Source organism: Acomys russatus, chromosome 2, assembly GCF_903995435.1.
Source record: "Acomys russatus chromosome 2, mAcoRus1.1, whole genome shotgun sequence".
Classification (NCBI taxonomy): domain Eukaryota; kingdom Metazoa; phylum Chordata; class Mammalia; order Rodentia; family Muridae; genus Acomys; species Acomys russatus.
In genome coordinates, this window is record NC_067138.1 from 60,664,493 (window position 1) to 60,676,609 (window position 12,117).

Below are 12,117 nucleotides of genomic sequence, written 5' to 3' on the forward strand. Positions count from 1 at the left end.
TGAAACTTCCTTACCCAATAGAGGAGCTTTAGAAGGGAGGCCTATCTGTGAAGTTGACTGACATGGCATCGGCATCACTCTGGTAGAAAGAGTTGAGAAGCTGTGATTCTGGACCCCGGCATGTTTCTACTACAGGAACAGGCAAGTGACACACAGAACCACAACACAGTCTGAACACCACTGCACTGCATAGATGGTTAGCTACCTCAAGACTATATGGCCTGTCAGGGAAAAACTATCCTACCCTCGAGTTGGAGAAAGGCATAAAATTTCATTCATTTTTATTTGACAGATACAATTCAAGTGATGTTAGTATTTTCATAAAGTGACTTTTCTTCTAGTTTCTATAAAGTAGAATTTTATAGTTAGATTATAGCTAATGTCTGGTTCCATTGTCTCATGTTATTATTTTCTGTAAAACAGAATTTTATGGTTACAGTAGAGCATCTATATTCATTTACTTTTTTCAATATAACAATTGAATAACTCAGAAAAATGATGTTAACAGTAATTCTTAATGTGCTGCAACTCATTTTTTATTGGCTGTAAACATTTAAGTAATATTCTTTTTATCTTTCAAGGTTGCCACAGTTTATTTCTGACTCTCACCTCCCTGTTGGCTACATCTAATTTTTTTTGGCTGTTAGATAGACTACAATTGTGACATAAGCAAACTGAAAGTTCATAATCAAGTATTGGAACTGTTCCAAGTAATTACATAAATGGTCTTAAAATACTTTCTCAAGAGTGCAGCTTATATTTCTTACCTCATGATCGGTTCATGGCTGTATCTCAGCTAGGTGACTATCTACCTTGATGCTGGTATTGGTCCTTAGCTGCAAATGCTTTTATCATATATACTTACTTGCTTTACGTGTGTGTGTGTGTGTGTGTGTGTGTGTGTGTGTGTGTGTGTGTGTGTGTCTGTATGTGTGCCTTGTGGCCTGATATGTACAAAGTTCAACAGAGTATTTTCAGCAGTTCAGTCTGTTCTTTTACCACTTGGGTCACGTTGTCAAGCTGGCTGGCAGTCTTCTCCCACTGAGCCATCTTGCCAGTCTAATTCCAAATATTTTTTTTTAACTTGATAATTTGTTTCAAAAGAAGATGCCACAATGGCTTTATCTTCTAAGTCAGAGTAAAACCTTTAGAATAAACCTTCCCAAATTTAGTCAGTTCTTTTCAAGCCTATTAGTACAGTGGAGTTAGAGCTATTACAAATTTTATCAACTATTACCCCATGAAGTGACTTTTTGAGAATAAAGATATTTTATCCAAGAAAATGTCACATAATAATTCATCAAGGTTAACATAAATAACTAACTTCTGTAACTTAACCCTGCAATTTGAACTGACTACAAAGTACAAGGTACATCCTTCATTTCAACAAATGAAGCCATCAATTGAAATTTGAAGATCAATTCGGTATAGGGACCACAAGAGCCAAGGAAGACCTGGCTTCTGGTGTGAAAGGAATTTATAGCTGGAGAACTGACAAGATCAAAAATCACAGGAATGTATTTGTCATGGAGACAATACCAAAGGGGATGCCCAGCTAATTACTAGGCATTAGTGTTTCTTAGTCCCACTGGGCGGCACAGTTAAGGCAGATGCTCAAGAGTGGCAGGTGAGTAATCACACTCCTATTCCTAGACAGGTGGCAACAACTGAAAGCCCAACCTTGACAACTGTTCTTGAGATTTGGGCTTGGGTTCTTGGAGTTCCAGCAGTCATGATGCTAGTGCCACTAGAAGGCAGGAGCATGTGTTCCAGCTAATGGGCAGTCTCCCAGAGAGAGAGAGGGTAGCACAGTCCTATTTGCTGAATGCCACGAAAGAAGTACAGAGCTCAGAAACTCAAACAATACAAGCTGTTCCCACAGAGGGGGCACTGGGGCAGTGTCTGCATCTGTCTGCAAGGGGATGGTTCTCTGTTATGTGAACAACGGAGAATCATAAATACTACAGTAGAAAAACCATGTCGCATATATGTCTTTATTCTGATAGTTATACAGTAAGAAATATAAATTGAAACAATGAATTTTGCCAGAGAACTTAAGTATTTTATGATTTATTATTTCAGGGTTCTGTTGGGCTGCCGTGGTGCAGAGATAATTATCAGAGTTACCTAGGAATAGGACAAGTATTGGTGTATATCTTAAACTGGATACAGCGGTATACTAGTGATGGTTTGGTTTATTTAAACCATATGGAAAAAGCTGTCAGTGAAGTCAGATAGACATATAAACAAATCTACTGAGTTTGAAGTCAGATCTGGATTTATAACATTTATTTTTCCTTCATTATTTGGACTTGAGTGAATTGTCTTCTTGACTATCAAAAGTTATAAACAAATCATAAAAATTCCCAATTTATATAGTGTCAGGTAGGAGAGTGTGCCTGTCACTCATAGTGCTCAGTTAAGAGGACCCAGGCAGCCTGCTCTAACTGCAATATACTATGGAACTGACAACAAGTTAATGAACTGAGGGAGCCTCATTTTCCTGACTGGTGTATGGACTGTTTTAGGCCTTGGAAGATTGATGTCAAAGCCAAATGCCTGGTTTTGAATTAAACCTTTACTGATGTGGCAAACTACTTAATTTTTTGAGATCTTAGTTTCTGCATCTATCAAATGCAGTACCTCCGTCTCCAGCAGCTGTGAGAATGCAATTTCCTTTGTGGAAGAGTTTCTAGGTTGTAACCAGAAATGCAGTAAGATAATAATAAGACGGAGCCACTATTGTTCAGAACAAAGGGACACATTGGAGTTGAAACCTATTTGGATTTTTGATAGAAACTGAAAGGGACTATACTGCTTGGCTTTGTGTCAACTTGACACAAGCTAGAGTCATCAGAGAGACAGGAGCCTCAGTAGAGGAAATGCCTCCATGAGATCCAGCTGTAGGGGATTTTCTCAACTAGTAATCAGTGGGGGAGGACCCAGTGCACTGTGGTGGTGCTGTACCTGAGCTGGCTGTGGTTTCTATAAGAAAGCATGCTGACAAGCTGGGTCGAGCAAGCCAGGAGCCAGCACCTTCCATAGTCTCTGCATCAGCTCTTGCTTCTATTATTCTGCTCAGTTTAAGAGTTCCTGTCCTGGCTTCCTTTGATAATGAATAGCAACATGGAAGTGTAAGCCTAATAAACCCCTTTCTCTCCAACTTGCTTTTTGGTCATGGTGTTTTGTTGCAGCAATAGAAACCCTGACTCAGACAGGGAGCCACGTGAATATCAGATTTAGGTTTATTGTGGCAAGATGGTAGGGGGTCGGGATTTAGTGCTTCCTTTAGATTTCTTTATTGCTGCTGGGATTTCATTTTTGGTTTTGACAATAAATCATAATTTAAGATGGGCAAAAGTTGAGAAAATCTGCCCTCTGTACCATTTCCTGAGGCAAAATCTGCTCACTGACTGACAGAGAAAGTAATTTGTGTCATAGTATTAATGGCTGGTAATGGATTAATATGTCACCCCTTCAAGGCAATATATTTGCATTTTAAATAGGCACCTTCTGCTGGAGACTTGGATGAAGAATATCAGAGCCTTAGTACAGAGTAATGTGAGGGAGTTTTTTTTTTTTTTTATTCAAAAGAGGCTTTGGGCACTGCTAGAATTACTGAGCTTTGGTATTTAAGCATCTCACAGAGGAAAGCTGAATTTTTGAGAGCTCTATGGCTGCCCAAAGCCACAGTTCATTTGGTTAGTGAGGCTGAAATGTTGGTAGCAACAGCCTCTTCCCCTGGCCCAAGGAATTAGAAGCACTGTCCAGCGCTGCTGAACTCTGAACTAGCCACAGCAACAGTGATGCCTAACCCAAACCCATACAGACTTTGTCTTCGCTTCTACACAGCAGCAAAAGTGAAATTTTGTTGCCTACAAAACAAAAACAACCCATTAAATCTGGCTCTATACAGTTGTGTCACAAATATTTTAATGATCAAATTGCAGTAGTTCAAGTCCTCTCTGAGTTGTTGGTAATTAGCTTCTCTAAAGACATCCGGAATTTAGCCCACAAGTGTTTATGGAACACTAATGGAGTGGTGGACATCAGGGATTGAGCAGAAGCCAAACTGAAATTCTTGCACATTAGCCTTTGCCTGGAAGAAATTATTTCTGATAGGTTCAGAAGGGGGCATACGTAGCTGTGCCTCCTAAAATGGTTGGTCATACAGTCACCTCCTCCCAGCATGTGTTGTCTGTACTCTGCTCTGGATGCCACTTGCCTTCAGCTGTCATTCTATGAGTCATTTGGCTCAGAGACATATTGTCCTTTTCATCCCTGTGAGCCTCACTGAGCTTGCTTAGGGCACTGGCGTTAGCTATTCTTCCGATTTTCCAATCCTCGGAGAGCTAGGCTTGTTTGTATTCATGAAAACTGATGAGGAAGTTTCTGTCCTTGACTCTGAGGGTGAGCAAAGCAGCTGCCCTTGTGTGGAAGCCCCTCATTTGAATGAATGAGCCAGATTCTGATCTAGTTTCCCCTATAAGATTTCTTGAAAGCAGGCTTATGAACATCAGCCCATTCTACCTACAAAACAAAACAAAACAAAAAAACCACAGCTCTCTATCAGGCCCAGAAACTGGACGATGCTCTGCATAGCTTCAGTTGTCCATTTGATGCTGCTGGGAAGAAAGAATCTGGATTGCCATATTGCTGCCACTGGAGTGGCCAATAGGAATGGCCGTGAAGGATTTTCGTGATTGCTAATTGATGTTGGAGACACAACACTGAGGGCAGCGCCTTTTCTAGATAGGTGGGCCTGGGCTGGATAAGAGCATAGGTCAAGGTAAGCCTGGAAGCAATGCAGAGCAGCACGTCTCCATGGCTACTCCTTCAGTCTTTTGTCTTGAGTTCCTGTTCTGGTTTCCTTTGATGACGGACTGTAGCCTAAGTCAAATTAGCCATTCCCTCCCCGAGATGCTTTTGATCATTGCATCTGTCATGAGAGCAGAAGCAAACTGGAGTAGATGAGGACTTGATGCTACCCTCCCCGGGTCTCTTCTCTATGCTTCTCTGGAAGAAAATTCCTCCATATCCAGTTGCAAGTGAAAATTTCATATCTTCTTATTAAAACAATTCTACAGCAAGATGACAAGTTGGCATTCTTTTTTTTTTTTTTCTTCACAACTAAGCCTAAATGCCTGTCAATATTTTAAAAAGAGGAAGCACTGATGGAGTTAGAGGTTAGTAAAGTGAAGCATACGAACCAGAAGTACACCCATTCTGGGCACTAAGGCTACAATGAGAAATAGATGTGAAACTGGCAGCCGACTCTTTATTCCCTTTAATTGCATCCTCATTGCCTAGAGAAGGTGGTTCCCCATGAGTTTCCTGATTGTCAGACCCCAACACAGGGTAAGGAGAAGTCGTGTCTTCTGATACATCATTAGGAACTTGTAAAAAAAACCCCACTTCTACTAATGTGCTCTGCAGCATTGTATCTATTATCCTATGTTAATGTCAGACAGGTGTAATTAGAGTATACACTTTTTTTTTTTTCATGGAGAAGGAATGAGAAGCCTTAATATGTCCTCTGATTGTCCTAATTGTTTTTTGGTAATGGGTTCCATATAAGGCAAGGAGACAATGGATGCTAAAGTGGGAGTGGATGGCATACCGGGTACCAGGACTTGAGAGTACAAAATCTTCTACATAACACCTTATATTTCAAGTGTTTTTTTAAAAAAGGCATACTGAATCTACCACTTATATTTGGTCTTTTCCAAGAAATCATGCTTTGGACTGTCAGTCTGAGTCAAAAAATGATCTCATGTCAAATATTGTTCTGAGTCTAAAATCCTCTCCTCTCCATCTAAGCTCCTGTGTTGACTAGTTATGCCTGGATTTAGCTTGTGCTGGCTAGTTATGTCTGGATTCAGCCTGTGTGCCTTCACAAAACTTTCTTTTTTTCAGCTAAAGCATTGCAAAACCAACTTCTAAGTCCCCCAGTGTCAATAGAATAGAACTCTTGGCTTTAGCCCCCACCCCAAACCTTTCATAACACGGTCTATTCTGTGCCTGGGATTTCGGAGCTAAAATACTCACATTGGTACTCAGTGGGTGGAGCCCTGACTCTGCATTCTCTCAAGTTGGTCCCCATGTCATTGTTGACCTTTGCACTTTGACTTGACTGCTGAGAGAAAACACATCTAGTTACACCTTTACAAAAAGAATATATAATACATGAGCAATTCATGTTTGAAGAAACATGTTGATTAGCACGCTAAGGACAAAAGGTAGACTTTTTCCCTTCTGAAATAATGATACTTCTCTAGGAATATGTATCGAACATTTTAATCAGGACGAGACAAACATGTTTCCAATTACTATTTTTATCACACTTGTAATTCGCCTGCTTAATTATAATATTTGATATATTTTAGAATGTATTTGCCCATTTTCCATCTAAATATTTTCTTCCAACTACAGAGAACAAATAAATGATCTGAGAAGTTCTATAGAGCTTCATAGACATCGTTCATGTAAGTTGGGATGCAAGCCTTAGGCACTCCAAGAGAATAAGTCGAAGCAGCATAATTTCAAAGGTATTTTGTCGTAGCATACACTAAACATTCACTGCTTTATCAATCTCTGAACAATTTTTTTTCTGCTGTACAGAGAGCAGTTCTCCATTTTCCCTAGTTTATATTATCCATTTTCTATAGTCTAAGTAAATGTGGAATGCGCACATTTTAAAGAATACTCATTTATATAAAAATGGGAACAAAGACAGATAGTGTGTCATAGCAAAAAATGTTCAATAATATTCTTTCCCAATTATTCTATAGTTTGGACAGTGCATTCACGGTAGATTGCCTTGTTAGTATGACATTTATGGATGCTGGAACCTTCCTGTATTATTTACCATCTCTACCACTCACTAATTGGTGGAGAATATTAAAAAAATCTTTTGGTGGGAGAAAAAGAAAAAAAGAAACCAGTAACAATAGCCAATTATTCAGCTATTTGAAACCAAGAGGCAGCCTGATGTCTTCAGGAGCAAAGCTATATTCTTTTACAGAATATTACACCATGTTTCTGCTTTCATCTCCGAAAAGTATCCACCCAGATTCTTTCATTCTCTATGTCCCTATTCATTTCTGCTTGCATTTAAACCTTTGCTCATAGCTGTAGGAAATCAAACCCAAAATCACAGCTCCTTAGGAGAAAAGAGGAATGGAAGAATGCAGAAGATGTCCAGGGCAGCTGCCCCAAGTAGCTTGACAGTTCTCCTAATGAGCCACATTCTCTTATACCTCTCTGACTTTTTTTTTTTTTTTTTTTTTTTTTTTTTTTTTTTGGTGCTGCTTCTTCACATGAGAAGTTCTTACTGTCATTTTCTAAGGAGTTCCTTTTACTTTTTCATGTCTCTGTTCAGGCATCAGTGCACCAGGCAGCCTTCTCTGGTTTCCCAAATCTAGTATGTGTCCTGTCTGTGATCCTGGGAACCTTGTACCACCTCCATCATGGCAGAGCTTTCTGTGCTATCACTGTATCCCTGATCATTATCCCTGGTCTTATTAGAGATGTAACCCTCTAGTGATCTGTCTGGTTTTTTGTTTTTTTTATCTGAGATGCCAACCCAGGAACAGTACTTGTCATGTATGACTTGAATAAATGAGATGAATGTGGGCAGATATGACCTCTGGCTTTTCAAAGGCGAGGAAGGAACATCCTGCTGAGGATAGACTCATTTCTGAAACATTTTCTGTTTCAGTAAGGTGGTACCACCCATCTCTGTTAGTCCTATTTTAGACAGTCTGTAATATAGTTGAAACATCAATACTAGGAGGGCTGATAGACAGACAGATAGATAGAGAGATATCTTGGGATTTTCATTTCCAGTGAAAGGCTCGGGCACTGGCAACAGTCTTAGGTAGATGAGAGAAACCCAGGGCAGAGAGGACATTTGTTGGACAGGAGCCTCCAGGGTGCGTGCAAGCTTTGGAAAGCTGACTGAAGTTCCTGTGTGGTGCTGATGCTAGGGTGAATTGCAATGGGCCTGCCATTGTTTTTATGGCAGGAGAGAGAGGTGAGGAAGGTCACTGTAGCAAACTCCAGCATGGTCTGCAGAAGTAGTTGAGAAGAAAAAGGTGCCATGAGGCTAAGCCAGGCAGTGATTAAACAGTAGTCCTGGATCAAGGTCAGAGATTCCAAATCAAGAGTTCCACAGGCAGCTTTAAGTGCCAGCAGGGGTTAGACCTGTGCAGGTGAGGGGAGCAGTGTAAGCCCAGGCATACACAGCAGGCCAGGCGCTTTGTTCTCACCCTCCTCTACCTCTGCAGGTTTACCAGGGCATCATCTCTTCCGTGTAAGGGGTATATTGCAGGAAGAGAGACAGGAAAGTGGAGGCTGCCTGTGATCCCGAGTATGTTTTATTCGGAAAGGTACCTTAAAGGACTAGCCATGATATTAGTCATTTTCAAGTGCAAAACTGAAAGAAATAAAAGTTATTACCATTATTATTTTCACCAAATTCGGGGTTAAAGATAACCGTTCGCAGAAAACAATACATTTCTATGTATCTAAGTTCACTTGTGAGTAAATTTTGCAAGCTTATTATATGTTTAGCCCCAACGTATTGGTCACTTGGTGTGACACAAGGGCTTTATCATACAAAGCCCAACTAGTACCTAATAAACCATCAGTAGTCCATGATTCCTTGCTTTAAATATCCAATGTGATGTGCTATAGATTGCACATGTGACAGCACCATCAATAGTTGCCTATGGTCTTGAGATTTTTGTCAATTGGCCAGCAAATCAAACCATTAAGCTAAGTCAGCATGGTGCAGGTGTATTTATGCATATCTCCCCGTTATACATAAGGAAGATAAAGCAAAAGAAATCCAACAGGATCTTTAGAAGCCACAAAATTTCTGCCAATACCAACAAACTGAAAGAGGAGAATTGTATCAATTATCCCATTTATTCAGGAAAGCTATCATTTTGGTCTATTTATATACAAGTTCCTTTTAAACAACATACACGTTTGGCTAAACAGGCAACAGCTGCCATATTCCCACCTGTGCCCCATTGAAACTATGGCTTTATTATGCCAGTGTAATTTCCCCAGACAATGCATATTCCTATTTTTCACTGAAATTTTTGAGAAAAATTAAATGGAGGGTGGAGGAGAGAAAGGAGAATAAATGCGTTTCTAGGACACTTGAATTAAAATATTCTGAGAATCATTTCCAGCCTCATTTAGAAAAATCAAAGTGAAGTGGAATATTGAGGCGTTTATTTGCATAATCCTGGATCTAGTCTCCATCACCGTGCCTCTCCAAAGAGGGCAGCTAACAGGCTTCTGTCCAGAATGCTTTAGGGCTCTTGGGTTTCTCCAGGCCTCTGTATTAGTAGAACTAGGACTTCTCCAGAAGAGAGAGCCATTGCTATTAACTTGAAACCATGGGTGAGGACAGATGCAGAAATCCTGGTTTTACCACTTGTGTTTCTGGAGAAGTGCCCAAAGACAAACTTTAAAGAACTCTGACCTGTCTTAGGCAGTTGGACATTCTAAGTTTTTCTAGAGTGTGTGTGTTCTCATAAACTGCCCCCCCCCCCCGGCTGTACTGGCAAGAGAAATACAATGCGCTTCCACTCTTTACCAATGGGCAGTAATGACCGTGTCCTCAGTAATGATCATCTCCTATGCCTTAGTCCCATCATGCAGTGCTGTGAAACCTCTAGGATACTTTCCTGGCCACTCAATATTCAGCTTTCATGCCTGTATATGGTTCAAACTTCCTTCCGTATATCTGCCCAGGGTCTGAAGAAATATTAGAATTGGGTTTTATATTTTTCCCTTTGAACCATCATGCTTTTATTTATTTTGTTTCCTCACTGTTTTATACCTGTTCTCTTAAAATTGCTCTAAGAAATTGTGGTTTTGAACAATGTGTTCCTGACTGTCTATTCCCCGAAGACAAAAGTGTCTTTTTTTATTTTGTTTTGTTTTTGCCTCAACTTACCCAGAATTCTGTAGTTTCCATAGGCATATACCTGTAGTACTGTAGGAAAATGGACTTACTTCCCCCACAGCAGTAACCTAGACTCAGAATTCCTCCAGAGGAATGATCTCATCCCATCTCTTTGTGCATGCCAAAAGCTACCAACAATGTTCACCACATATTAGGCTGTGTCATGAAGGATTCTTAAAGTAATGGATGGCATAAATGAAAATTTCTCTTTTGGTGATAAATCTTATCTTTATTATTACACTAAGAACTGGAGACTTGGGAGTTGAAAAGATATGCTCAAAGGATTACAACTGGTGAAGGGAAGGGTGGCATCTTGGCATCTAATTTTCCTGATGGATGGGGTTTACATTCTGGTGTCTACCCACGGAAGAAAATCAGACCTTCATAAGTCCTACCTTTGTGAAACTGGGAAAGGACATGCTTTCCCTGATTGCCCCAACTAGAGATCGCGAATGAAAAACACACAGCCAGAAGGGAAAAGAGCTGTCTCTGGGACTAACCCATCAGTCCTCACATCCCATCTCCTTTCTCCTGCCAAGTGCCTCCACATGTGTATGCATCTCTCATGAAAATGAAGATAAAATGCTTCTCTCTCCCATTAGGGTATTAAAAGGGTTAAAGAAACTTGTGCCAATCATTATAATAGTGCTCAGGACACTAGATGCTCAATGACTTTCCTATTTTTTTTTTTTTTATGTATGTTTTTTGCTACAAGAAGAAGAGCCAGAAAAATGGAGAATTCTTTCATCAGTGTGACATTTGACATATGAAATATTTCAAATCAAGAAGTGCAATATTAAAAATGTCCTTTGTGGAGGGGAAAAGGCTGAGAATCTTCAATGTGTTGTTTGTCCTTCTGGATGAACTTTAAAGATCATCAAGTGAAATCAAATACTTCCTGTAGTACACAAATAGAAAATATCTTCTTCCTAGGGAGGATCCTGATGGAGAGGTACAAGTGTATTTTCTGGTTGCTGGGAGCAATTTGGCAAAGAAATAACATAAGCAGACATCATTCCAAGTAAATACTCCCTGTACAATAGTCACTGAAAAGCCATTAAGCACGCCTTCAGATAAAAATTTACAGCAAAAGCCACAGATAAGATTCACAGCCCTTTGGTTTGGAAGGGGCCTCCCGTGGTTGCACAGAGAATGTTTACGAAGCTTTTCTTCTGCAGCACTATGTGTTACTTAAGTGATATTACACATGCTAAGGGTTGCTTTGAAATGCAATAAAAATAAAGCATAAGGGTAATACAATAAAATTCAGATAAACTGAGACAACATGCCAGTTTTGAGACTCACCTGAGTATCTTGGAGTCACACTGGCAAAATAACGTGTCCGGATTAGGCAATTAAGACAGGGCCCTCATTAGCAAATGTGAAAATGCATGAAGGGGGTAGCAGGACTGAATGGTATTAAATGGGGTGTTGCTAGAGCCTGTTGTGAGTCTGCAGGATCACCAAGTAGAAAAAAAAAGCAATAAAGCAAACATCCCCAGGATGAGGGAAGAAGTGGAGACAGGCTACTGCTGACAGTTGGAAGGCGACATGCAGAAGGGATAGGGACACTTACAGAAATGGAAGAGTCTGGTTCTTGTCTCCCTTCTGCTGATTCTGAGCAACATGATTTTTAAGAAGCTGGGGCATCTCCATACCCTGTTCTGTAAATTGCAGGGTGTAATGCCTGTCTACTTTGGAAACCATGGTAAGACTCAAATGAGGCTATGGCTGCGTGAGCATTTTTGAAAGTTTGAAGTGTTAAAGAATTCAAGTATTCCCAAAGATAATTTTAAAAGCAAACTCCAAGGTGAGCCTTTCTCATGCGGGGAGGCTACATCTCTCATTTCAGCGGAGAATGACAGTGGGCTGCTTATTTGCATAAAAGGGATAAAGTGAGAGAAAGTAATGGAGCAGGGAAGAAAATGACTAGTGTTTAACAAGTGCGCGAAAACAATTGTGTTCTGTTTTTCCCTAAAATGTATCCTGGGAGGCAATATAATTGAAAATTTCTGACTCTCAGATGAGCACAGACTATCATTTTGAAGAGGTCTTGCTTAGCATGAGCTTGTAGGATTGAGTCCTTCATGCCTTAAGGGAAAATTGAATGAAGGGCTGAGGGTTCCATTAGG